General features: G+C 45.1%; 1 pseudogene; it reads left to right on the plus strand.

Annotated features, from left to right (window-relative positions):
- The window catches only part of LOC102488120 (double zinc ribbon and ankyrin repeat-containing protein 1-like), a 19,884-nt pseudogene extending 7,855 nt beyond the window's left edge, over window positions 1-12,029 (plus strand).
- The last annotated feature ends 334 nt before the right edge of the window (window positions 12,030-12,363 follow it).

Genomic DNA, 12,363 nt, shown 5'->3' on the forward strand with positions numbered 1-12,363 from the left:
TTACTAAAAAGAAGGCTCTCTTCCCACCAGCCACTCACATCACTCAGAGATTTCAATGGATAGTGGCCAGTTCTTATCTACTTTCTCCAGAAAAAGTCTGTCTTAGATTAGGGTGCGTAGAAACTTCCTTAGACCAGGGGCAGGGGAAATCCTTGTGCATGTGATATATTGAGGAAGTGCTCTCAGTAGAAAAGGGTGAGGAAAGGAGAAGAGCAAGGAGAAAATGCCAAGCAAGGATGTGGATTCGAGATTTCAATGGATAGTGGCCAGTTCTTATCTACTTTCTCCAGAAAAAGTCTGTCTTAGATTAGGGTGCGTAGAAACTTCCTTAGACCAGGGGCAGGGGAAATCCTTGTGCATGTGATATATTGAGGAAGTGCTCTCAGTAGAAAAGGGTGAGGAAAGGAGAAGAGCAAGGAGAAAATGCCAAGCAAGGATGTGGATTCAGCTGAGACCAGCTTCAGCCTGATCCTACCCAGCATGAATTGTGCCACTGAGTAGGTTCTCTCTGAAGCAAGGAGGCTGGATTTTTGTATCTCCATGTCAGCTTGACACTGACTGGAGCTCCTTTCAGGGTGAGCATGACCTCCTGGGAAAGAAGGTTTTCATTGGCCAAGGGAAATCCTCCAGATTAGAAAGAGTTGTGAGCCTTTAACAGCCGATGTTCACAGTAGCTAGAACACTTGGTAAAAGAAATCTGGGCCTGGCCAATGGCACCTACTACTAGTCCATCTAGAGGTTATCTCCGATGGTTTCCAGTAGCTTTCCCTTCTCCTGGTCTTTTTCCTCTTTCCTTTGCCTCTTCTCTGCCAGCTCTCTAGGGTCCAGATTCCAAGCAGTTGACTGGTACTACCCAAAGGGCCACTAGGACTCATACAGCTGGTAGTTCCTCAAGGTCTACACAGAGGCATGCCCACAGAGAAACAAGCACCTCTTGCTCCCTTTTCTGTGTAACCTTCAAGTGTCATTCATTTGACTGGAATTCCTTCACACTGGTGGCAAGGTGGAGAGGGGGTGGAGGGAAGAGAGGTAACCACAATCTCTTACTGCCACCCATGAAAGCATACTCTCTTAGAATGAGAAATCATCAGTCCTTTAACCTCATGTTTCTACTTAAGATTCAATCTCTCGACATAATAATCACATCAGGATAAAATCTAAATGTCAATGAGAAGGGAAAGAAGAACACTGAGGAACGTTTATCACTTGTAATAATAGCCCTGTTAGAAATAATTCAAATGTCCATCTGCAACAAAATGGACTAATAGTTTGCTGTAAATTCATATGGTGAAATATTATACAGTATAGGAAAGAGAATAAACAAAATAACACTCTCTGTACAAAGTGGATGAATTTCATAAGCTTAATGGTGAATGAAATCAACCCAGTACATATGGAGTGATCCCACTTATATAAAGCTTAAAAGAGGACAAAACTAATATATAGTATTAGAACTAAAGAAAGTGGTTTTCTTTGGTGGGAGGGATTAGTAGGTAAAAGAGGATTTCAGAGGTTCTGTCATTTGGTAGCATTCTGTGTTTTGATCTGGGTGCTTGTTACTTAGGTGTGTTAAATTTGTGAAAATGATTCCACTGTCTATTTAAAATATGTATGCTTTCCTCTGTGTAAATTATATATCAATAAAAGGTTGCAACCTTTAAAAAAAGATTCAATCTCTCTTTAAAAAAAAAGAAAAAAGAAAGAAAGAAGAAGGAAAGAAAGAAAGAAAGAAAGAAAGAAAGAAAGAAAGAAAGAAAGAAAGAAAGGAAAGAAAGGAGGAAAGAAAGAAAAAAAGGAGGAAAGAAAGGACCAGCAGACAGGGTGGTGGTTATGTGGCTGGACTCCCAAGAGATTGACTGCAGTCCGAGTCTTGGACCTGGTGGCTTGAAACTCACACCGAGTATGTGTGTGCATGTGTGCTCAAAATCCCAGGAGGAGAATGGAAGAGAGGGGATTGTGGCATGACCACGCCCCTGGGGGGGTAATTTATCACTTTCTGTCTCTCTATTTGTCCAGTGAGTGCACACACCCTATGGCAAAAATGTCTCTTAAAAAAAAAAAAGATTTAATCTAAGCTACTACAACAGAGACTCAGAATGGTCATTTTGTGAAAGAGGTGTTTCTTTTTTGCTCCCAAACAGTCTGGAAGTAGGCAGCTCAGCTAAGGGATGAAATGGTGGTTCTGCTTGTCTCCAGGTGTTCCTGTGGAGTCCAGGGACCAGAAAACAGAGACCAGAGCTATATACACTGCAGCTTCACCATCCTCGCCATGCAACTTCCATTGCCCTGTCTTTGACAGCTACTGTAGCTCTCAGTGTCATATTTTCCCTGCAGCCTTGTGGGGGTTGGGGAAAAAGAGCCAGAGAGACTCCATTTCTTTTCATTTATTCTTTACTTCTTTCTTTCCTTTCATTGTGGTAAAATATGCACAACATAAAACTCACCATTTTAGCCATTTTTCAGTGGACATTTCAGCAATGGCATTAACTGCATTCACATCATTGTGCCACCATTACCAGCATCCATCTCCAGAACCGTGTCCATGTGTTTTATGGGAATGACCCAGAAGCAGCACACATCACTTCCACGCTTATCCTGTTTGCCAGAAGTTAGTCATATGGCCATACTTTGCTGGAACAGAGATTGAGATTCAATTCTTCTTCTTTTTTTTTTTTTTGGAGAGGTTTTTGCTATAGGGCACGTGTGCTCGCCAGGAAGACAGAGAGAGCGAGCAAGAAAGCAAGAAATCACCCCCCGGGGAATGGCCACGCCACAATCCCTTCTCCATTCTCCTCTTAGAATCTTGGGCACACATGCACATGTGCCTGGCGTGAGTTTTAAGCCACTGAGTCTGGGACTCGAACCGTGGTCGGCTACATGGGAGTTAAGCAACATAGCCATTATGCTAACTGCTGGTCCCGAGATTCAGTTATTCTTTATCCAGAAATTATGTGCCCAACTAAAACTCTAAATTTCCTGCTACGGGGAAAATGTGAGCCTTTCTACCCCCTCAACACCCCTATCCTCAAAATCCACTGTTCTTGTGCCCATTTGCAGTGTCTTGTATTTGTCTATGGCCTCTATGGCCTCTCTGCATCTGCCAACGTCAACGCTGGCTAACTGGGGTTCTAGGTGTCTAGAAGATACAATGCACAGACATTTAAATTGCTGATGGGGCCATGAGTGACAAGTTAGCATGTGCTAACACATTCCTCAAAGGTTGAGTTTAAAAGTTGAACTCTAGATGGACTGAAAGGCCCTTGTACAAGGTGCAATTAGCCCAGCCCAGATTTCTGTTACCAAACCAGGAACTTGTATTCAAGCTAACTGTAAATGTTGGCGACTAAGGGCTCCTAGCACTTCTCAGTCCCTAAAATTGCCCCTGACTAATGGAGACCTTCTCTCTCAGGAGGTTCTATGCACCCCCAAAGCAGCCCCTAGCCATTTCAAGCTGACATAGAGTTCATTTTTTGTAAATAAAAATCATTTTCTTTACTGTACTTGAAACTCCTACACATACAAAAGGATATTTTTGTTAATCATTTGGTATAAAAAAATTATTGTTAAGATATTGGCTTTTTCAGGACCAGCAGATGGTGTAATGGCTATGTCAGTGGACTCCCATGTAGTCGACTAAGGTTCAAGTCCTGGACCCAGTGGCTTAAACTCATGCCGGGCATGTGTGCATGCGTGCCCAAGATCCCACGAAGAGAATGGAAGAGAAGGGATTACGGCATGGTCATACCCCCTGGGGTGTGATTTCTCGCTTTCTGTCTCTCTATCTCTGTGTGTCTTTCTGGCAAGCGCACGTACCCTATAGCAAAAACCTCTCAAAAAAAAAAAAAAAGATATTGCCCTTTCCTTAATATGTCTTTTATGTATATATGGAGTTCTGTTCCTAGCTTGGTGTGGGTTGTCAACTGCACTTAGCAGGTCTTTCTGCTCCTGCTGCTACAGATGTTGTTCTGAAGAGAGATCAAGTTACAGGTTTTATCACTTCATTAAAGCCAGTTGGTCCTGATATTGTGTATATATATATATATCCCAAATTTAGTAGCTTAACACAACCACAATAATTAAATTATCTCTCAAACTATGGATTTATGGGTCCAAAATTTAAAAAGGACTTGACTCTACTTCCAGCTCAAGGTCTACTGTGGTTTGAGTGTGTCCCCTTAACATCACATGTTGAAATTTGGTTGCTATTGTGATGGTATTAATAGGGTGGAAACTTAATGTGACTATGGAATTAAGAGGTGGGCTTTTGGCAGGTAATTAGGACTAAATAAGGCCATCGGGGTGGGGCCCCCATGTTTCGATATTGCTAGCTTTCTAAAAAAGTGAGAGGGACCAGCTGATGGCATAATTGTTACATCTCTGGACTTCCATGTTGTCGACTGCAGTTCATGTCCAGGACTCAGATGCTTAAAACTCATGCCAGGTGCATGTATGTGCATCCCAAAATCCTGAGAGGGGAATAGAGAAGAAGGGATTATGGCATGGCCATCCCCTCCGGAACTGATTTCTTGTTTTCTGTCTCTCTGGTGAGTACACATGCCTTATAGGAAAAATCTCTCTCTTAAAAAAGAGAGAGAGCAAGAGAGATCACAGCAGACATAAGCTCTTGACCTCTGGCCATAAAATGCTTTGCAATGCCTTGTGACTGTGCAGAGTCTCCACCAACAAAAAAGCCCTAACCAGATATGGCCCCTTAATCTTGGATCTCCAGAACCATGAGCTGATTAAACTTTTATTTTTCATAAATTACCCAGTCTGTGTTATTCAGTTATAGCAACAGAAAAACAAACTAACATAAAGTCTCTAATACAACTGTCATCAGATGCTGGCTGAAGCTAGAAGAGAAGGGGGCTGAAGCAGCCAGGACCTGGCCAGGCTTCTCTCTCAGCATGGAGTCTCAGAACCTCTCAGTGTGGTTTCTCCATAATGGACACTTTGGGCTTCCTCACAGCATGGCCATCCCTAGGAATTCAGACAGCTTACATGAGAGGTGACGAAATGCTTCCAAAATGAGTGTTCCAGTGAACAGCGTGGAAGCTGTGTTTTATGACTTAGCCTCGGAGTCCTGTAATGTTGCTTCCACCACATCTTAGACAGTCACAAAAGCCTACCAGTTTCAAGGGCAGGGGACACAGATCCCTCTTCTTAATGACAGCAGTGTCAAAGTAACCAAGTCTGAAAAGAACGTGAGATGGAAAAACATTGACTCAGCCGGCTTTGAAAAAACAATCTGCTCGCAGCAGCTTTGGCTGAAAAAGAGCCCTATGTACTCTGGAAAGTGTAAGGTGGCAATCGGTAAGGGTCACTCTCGGGTTCTCCAGCTTGAAATTTCTAATTGTGTTGGATTAATTTCTTTTTAATACAGAAAATCAGAAGTATTGACCTGGAGAGAACTAGCTTTCTGCAGAGGAGTCTTTGCTGTAATCGTCTCCTTGGCAAGGAAAGCAGCATGGCGGCAACAGCAAACAGAAGCCTCGGGAGAGTCTCTGCAAGGTTCTGAAATTGACGGTGGTGGTTTTTAAGGAAGAAGCCACTGAAAACCAATTTTCCTATAATGTAATCATGCTCGTCAGACTCATTTGGTCTCAAGGAGGTCAATGAGGGCAGTTCTAGATAAAAGGGGTTTATCGTAAGGTGTGCGTGTGGAAACCATAAAGGATGGGCGATACTGCAGCTCAGGGCTGGGCAAAGACTGATCTGAGGGATTTATTCTGTCAGCTGCCTGAACATTCTTCTGGGAGCAGGTCTCTGCTTTTCCCTCAACAAAGATAGGCCTTTTCTTTTTCTTCTTCTTTTTTTTTTTCTTGGAGAGGTTTTTCGCTATAGGGCGCGTGTGCTCACCAGACAGAAAGAGAGAGACATAGAGACAGAAAGCGAGAAATCACACCCCAGGGGGGATGGCCACACCGCAATCCCTTCTCCTCCATTCTCCTCTAGGGATCTTGAGCACGCACGCACACGCACCTGGCGTGAGTTTTTTTTTTTTTTTTTTAATTTATTTATTTATTTCCATTTGTTATTGTTAGTTTCTTTTTTATTTGACGAGAGAGAGAGAGAGAAAGGGAAAGTGAGAAAGCAAGCCACCAGGTCTGGGACTTGAACCATGGTTGGCCATGTGGGAATCCAGCGCCCTTATCCACCACACTGCCTGCTGGTCCCAACCCAGCGTGAGTTTCAAGCCACCGGGTCTGGGACGTGAACCGTGGTTGACTACTTGGGAGTCCAGCGACATAGCCATTATGCTAGTTAGCATAACTGCTGGTTCCTGGTCTTTTCTTCTTTTGGCGATCAACTTACTGTCTTTTTATTATTATTAATTAATTAATTAATTTATTTATTTGTTGTGATATTCAAGCTACCTGGTCCAGGACTCAATCTACGGTCAGCCATGTGGGAATTCAGTGCTTTAGCCACCACGCCATCTGCTGTCCTCCAACCAATGACTTTTACTTAAAGCTTCTGCTCTTTAGTTTTGCTACTATATGACCAATATGGCAGCTCCTTACCTCTCTTTTTCCTTGTTTTACACCATGGCACTTCTATTTTAGCCAAAAGCCTTAATCTGTTAGTTTCTCTGTTTCTCTTTTTTAAAAATCTTCTTCTTTAAATTATTTATTTTACTTACTTATTATTATTGTAAGTTTTCTGTATGGCACATGTGCTCTCCAGAGAGAAATAAAAAGTGAGAAAGCAAGCCACCAGATCTGGGACTCAAACTACAGTCAGCCTTGTGGGAGTCCAGTGCCTTAACCACCATGCCACCTGCTGCCCCCAGTTTCCCTGTTTCTAACTAGAAATCTGAATATCCATGCTGTATCTGTTTTTTTTTTTTCTTTATTCACAGTAGAGTGCATGTGTGTGAGAGACAGAGAGGGAGACAGGGACAGAAAACATACCATGTGGGGTCTGGTCATGCCACGGTACCCTTCCTCCACTCCTCTGGTCCATTGGATCTTGAGCACTCATATATGTGCCCGGAGTATTTCAGGGCAAGTGGGCCAGGGATTCAAACCATGGTCTCTCTGTAGGATCCAGCTTCTCTTGAGTGGCACATTACCACTGTGTTGTGGAGCTAGACTCTACTGTATTTTTAAACCTGGTTACACTGCAAGGGTCACCCTCTTATCCTGATTGGCTCAGGACTTTTCCGGTTTTCATAACAAAATTATTGCATCCTAGGACACTCAGTCCTTGGCAAACATACTCATCCACCGCCTGCCCTTGTACCAGATGCTCACCCCAGGCCTGTCAGTCAGGAGAAGGTGAGCCCAGTCTCCTGGCGCCCAGCAAGGCCTCTGTCCTTCAGCAGGGATGGGCAGCTTCTCTGAGGGGAGAATCTGAGTTGGGCCGGCAATGATCAACTGCTCTAGTTAAAGCCATACTTACAGGGATTACTCATTAGCGGGGGAGGAATGCAGGTATTACAGACACACGTGCCGCAGTTTGATGTAATAGGAAGCGCAGTGAACTAGGAGTCAGTTGCCAGGTTTCTGCACTGAGCGGCAGTAAAATCCCAGAGCCATACATCTCATCTTTCTGAGCCTCTGTTTCTCCATTTGTAAAATAAAACGATTGGGGACCAGCATTTAGCATAGTGACTATGTCGCTGGACTCCAACATAGTCGACCACGGTTCGCATCCCGGGTCCATTGACTTTAAACTCACACTGGGCATGAGTACGTGCGTGCCCAAGATCCCGAGAGGAGAATGGAGGAGAAGGGATTGTGGCGTGGCCATCCCCCCTAGGGGGTAATTATCGCTTTCAGTCTCTCTGTCTCTGTCTGGTGAGTGCACACACCCTATGGCAAAAACCTCTCAAAAATAAAATAAAATAAAAGGATTAGACTAGAGCTTACTTCCTTTTAAACTTTTCTTCTGGAAGACACAGTCTGCTATTATCATTATTAAATTCTTCCCTCTCCCCCTTTTCTCTCCCTTTTTCCTCCCTTCCCCTCCTTTCTTCTGTCTCTATACTCAGCACTAATTCCTTTCTCCCTGGTTGGCAATTAGATCAATGTTACAGATTTGGTTTTTTTGGGAGGAGAGGTTTTTGCTATGGAGCACATGTACTCACCAGAGAGACAGAAAGAGAGAAATTACTCCCCAGGGTGATGGCCAAGCCACAGTTTCTTCTCTTCCATTCTCCTCTCGGGATCTTGGGCACACATGTACACACACCTGGTGTGAGTTTTAAGCCACAGACTTGAACTGCAACTGACTGTGTAGGAGTCCAGTGATGTAATCATTACTCTCTCTGCTGGTCCCAATGTGATAGATTTTTATCCTGGAATATACATGTGGCTTTATAGGATATGAGTATCATTTTGTGCATGTATTTTTAAGTTAAATACACTATACTATGCATTCCTTCCATTCCTAAAATTTTTACTGTGCACCATTTAGAAAATATCTTGGGGCTGGTAGGTGGCATGGTGGTTAAGAGCACTGGACTCCCACATGGCCAACCACGGTTCAGGTCCTGGAACTGGCGGCTTGCTTTCTCACTTTCTCTCTCTCTCTCTTCTCTCTCTCATCAAATAAATAAATAAAAGTAATCCTAAAAAATATCTCCATGGTGCTGGCCACTCGTCTTTAAGACTTCTTTCATAATGGCATTTCATGAGTATTGTTAACCAGGGTTCCTGCTCTGTTAATTAGGGTTCCTGCTAGCTTGAATCAAATTATTGGTGGAAGGGCCAGACTGTGGTACTGCAGTAGGACATGACTCTTCACAAGGCTGACCCGCATAGGAGGGTTCTGGGTTCCTGCCCAGAGACCTCAAGTATGCCAAGCTTGCGTGTGTCTGTGATCCAGGGCTGGCTGAAGCTGCGGGTGGATCACAGCATCAAAACTTTTTCAGAGGTCCTGTCTCTGTCCCCCTTTCTCTCCATCTCTCTCTTGTTTTAGAATAAATGAATTTTTAAAAAAATAAGTTACTGGTAGACTTTCTAGAGCTACTGAGAGGTCATGAAAGGATTATTTCATGTTGTACGTTGGTCCGCACGAGGGAATCAAATGGATTGATATGTAGAGGATGTTAAAGAGGAATAAATAGAAAAAGTGGGTGCCCAGGGCAGTCTGGAATGCATCTTAGTGCCTCGGACCCTCTGAACTAGGAAACCTTTCAAAAGCCTACTAGGTCTGTCACCTGTGTGCTCCTCCTGGAGGAACTTACCTCTTTCATGAAGCTGGAAGATAAGATATTCTTGGAGGGGAGGCAGGAAGAGGGCCCTGGATCTTGTTCATATTTCGTCCAAAATCACCAGAAAAGTATGGTGGCCGTTTAAGACCTTAGTCAGAGATTGACCTCATATCTAGATCTCTACGAGGTCTTTTCTCTCCCCCAGGCGGCCAGTATATGTGGCCCAGAGATGGTGCAGGAGACGTGGCCTGCGTCCTGCCTAGAGAGCTCTGTGGCTGTTCACAGAGCTGCAAGGCGCAGCTCTCCTGATGGCATCGAGGCTAACAGAGCCATGTGGAGCCTGGGAACAGAGCTGCAGGTAGGCAGCAGCTGTGGGACCAGCACCTCATGTTACTACCCGCCTCCACCTGGGAGAATGGATTCCATCTGGGCACCAGTGATTCATGCTGCGTGGCCTCTGCCTTCCCTCCCATGCCAGGCTGCAGACAGGCACTTGCAGGCTGAGAAGAACAAGGCTCCCTGGAGAAGAAACAGGCCACGCTCAAATAGGCTTTTCTTTTCTCTCCCCTGTTTTGGCTCAACAGGGTCTTTATCTTCATTCAGGCCTCTCAGGAGCTCTCGTGAGATCTCTCAGAGCTTGCTGGTGAGATCTGAGAAGTCAGGGTAGGGTAGAGTGGGTTGAGGGCGCTTTTTGTTTCCCAGAGTGACAGGCTTCCTCATCTAAACCATACAAAGGCACATCTTGAGTCTGAGGCTGTAACTATTTCTGTTCCTTTGAAGATGCAAAAGGAACAAAAACAAGAATAAAATACAGAGACCAAAAATAGCAAACGAGAACACTCAGCAGGGGCCAGCCCTGCAGCGCAAGTGTTAAGTGCTGTACAAAGAAAGCTGGATCCGTCATACCAACCAGGATTCAAGGCCCAGCCCTGGCACACTCCAGAGGCTGGGGTAGGTACAGAGGATCCTGGTGGGATGGAGAATTGGAGGGAAAAGTATTGTGGTGTGACCAAGCCTCATAGAAAGGGAGGCCTCCTCTCCTCTCCTTCCTTCCCCTCCTCTCCTCTCCTTTCTTTCTCTTTTTTTCCTCCCCTCCCTTCCCCTTCTCTCTCTCTCTCTCTCTCTCTCTCTCTCAGTTGCATGCACTGTCCTCTGGCATATAAAAACAGAACACACAGCAAAGTCCCCACAGTTTTCCAGCTTCGTCCTCTACATCTTGGCTGACTCAGCGCTTAGATGTGTGTGTTGGGCTCTGTGTTTTATGAGCTTCCCAGAGGAAGGGAGGAACGCAGCTTCGGGATTATGCACACACCTTACCAAAATGTCTTCTTTCGCAATGAGAGGACTGAAGCTGACTCTAAGAATCAGAGAGGTTCGCTTTTGTCCTCAGGCCCAGGAGCAGCTAACGCCCAGGCAATGCCTCATAAGGAGGCCTGTGGGGCCTGGGAGGTAGGGCTTGGATGCTGCAGCCTTGTGGACCCTGCTCCCCAACTACCCAAAGAGAAAGTTTCAGGAAACGTCACAGGATAAAATAACTACAGCTGATAGTCCTTGAGCTTAGTATGCAAAATGTCCGCTGTATCATCTCATGTGGCCTTCATAATCTCAGGAGGTAGGTGCTATTATTCATCAATGAGGAAACCAAGGCTCAGAGGCTAAGCCACTGACCCAGTTACACAGCTAGTAATTGGCAAAGCCAGAATTTGTCTCTTGAGCCTGTGCCCTTAGCCACTGCACGTGTGCAAGCCCTCTCAGACCCCCCCCCACACACACACACATACAAAACAATGTGCACAGGCTTTCTTTCGTTTATACTAGGGGGCTTCAGGAAGTTCGTGGAGAAATTGAATTAAAGTACAAGTTTATTTTTGGTGCAAAGACATCTGGAAGTTCACAGTGTTTTCTTTCTTCATAATATGCATTTTCCATGAACTTTATGACATCCCCTCCTACAGTGTAGGCAGTTTTACAATATCCACACCACAGTCCTTAGGAATGGAAATCATATTACACTACCTATCTTATCCCTCCCCCTACTTTTGATTTAAAGGACAAAAAACGAAAACTGAGGACTCGTCTTAGAGAGGTAATTATCAGACTTGAGTGAGCATCAGAGTTTCCTAGAGGACTGGTAAAAACCCAGGTCTCTGGGCCCCACCAGCTCCTGGACTTGCTGTGCAGTAGGCCTGGGGTGACCCCAGATGTGTATTTCTAGCCAGTTCCCAGGTGAGACGATTCTGTTAGTCCCAGGACCCCACTTGGAGAACCACGATATCAGAGCAAATTGGACACACTAAGGGCCATCAGACCCACTGCAGTGCAGGCACTTCCACTTTCTCGGCAGTGTCGACAAAGCCTAGGCACACGTCCAGTAGGAACTTTCGTACCAGAGTCTTGGCTCCTACAGATAGGACCAGAATGTGAGGGGCAGTATTCTGAAAATCCCTCCTCCTAAAAAGACTCCCGGCCCCATCCCTCAGGACCTGTAAGTATATGAGGCGATCATTCCAGTGATGATGTGTTATACGGCACTTAACTACTTGGCTACTACTTTAGCTAAGTAGTCCTAAACTAATCATATGCGTCCTTGATATCAGAGAACTTTCTAGAGCCATCATGGCAGAAGTAAGGCCAAAGGGAGAGTGAGAAAGATGTGAAGCTTGAGGAGTACTGAAAGTGCTGTTGCTGTTTTGAAGGTGGAGAGGACCACGTGGGAAGGAATGTGGATGGCTGCTGGAAGCTGAAAGTGACCTCTGCTCAGGAATCAGGACCTCAGTCCTACATTTGCATAGGACTGAAGCCTGCCAACAGCCCGCAGGAGTTTAGAAATGGACTCTTCCTGAACTTCCAGGCAGCAAAGGCAGACTAACCTGCAGAATTGTGGGCTCTCACCTGTGCCTAATTTTAAGCTGCTAAGTGTGCGGTTATGCTGCAGTAGAAAATGAATACACAAGTATGTAAATTCCTGAGGTCAGAAGCAAGCTACTGTCCCGCACAGACCTACCCCATCCAGAAGATCCTCAAACTAAGAGCTGGGCTCTAGGGAGGCTCGTCTTATTTGCTGGTCACAGCAGTGGCTGTGACCTGAATTCCAGCCCCATCAAGGTAGTGTTCAGTGCAGTGGCAGAAAAAGTCTAAAGGCCTTCAGAACACCCTGCCTGCCCGACTGACCCTCAGCAGACAGCAGCCTGGCTCCAGAATGC

This window comes from Tupaia chinensis, unplaced genomic scaffold (assembly GCF_000334495.1).
Source record: "Tupaia chinensis unplaced genomic scaffold, TupChi_1.0 Scaffold145717_1, whole genome shotgun sequence".
NCBI classification, from domain to species: Eukaryota; Metazoa; Chordata; class Mammalia; order Scandentia; family Tupaiidae; genus Tupaia; species Tupaia belangeri.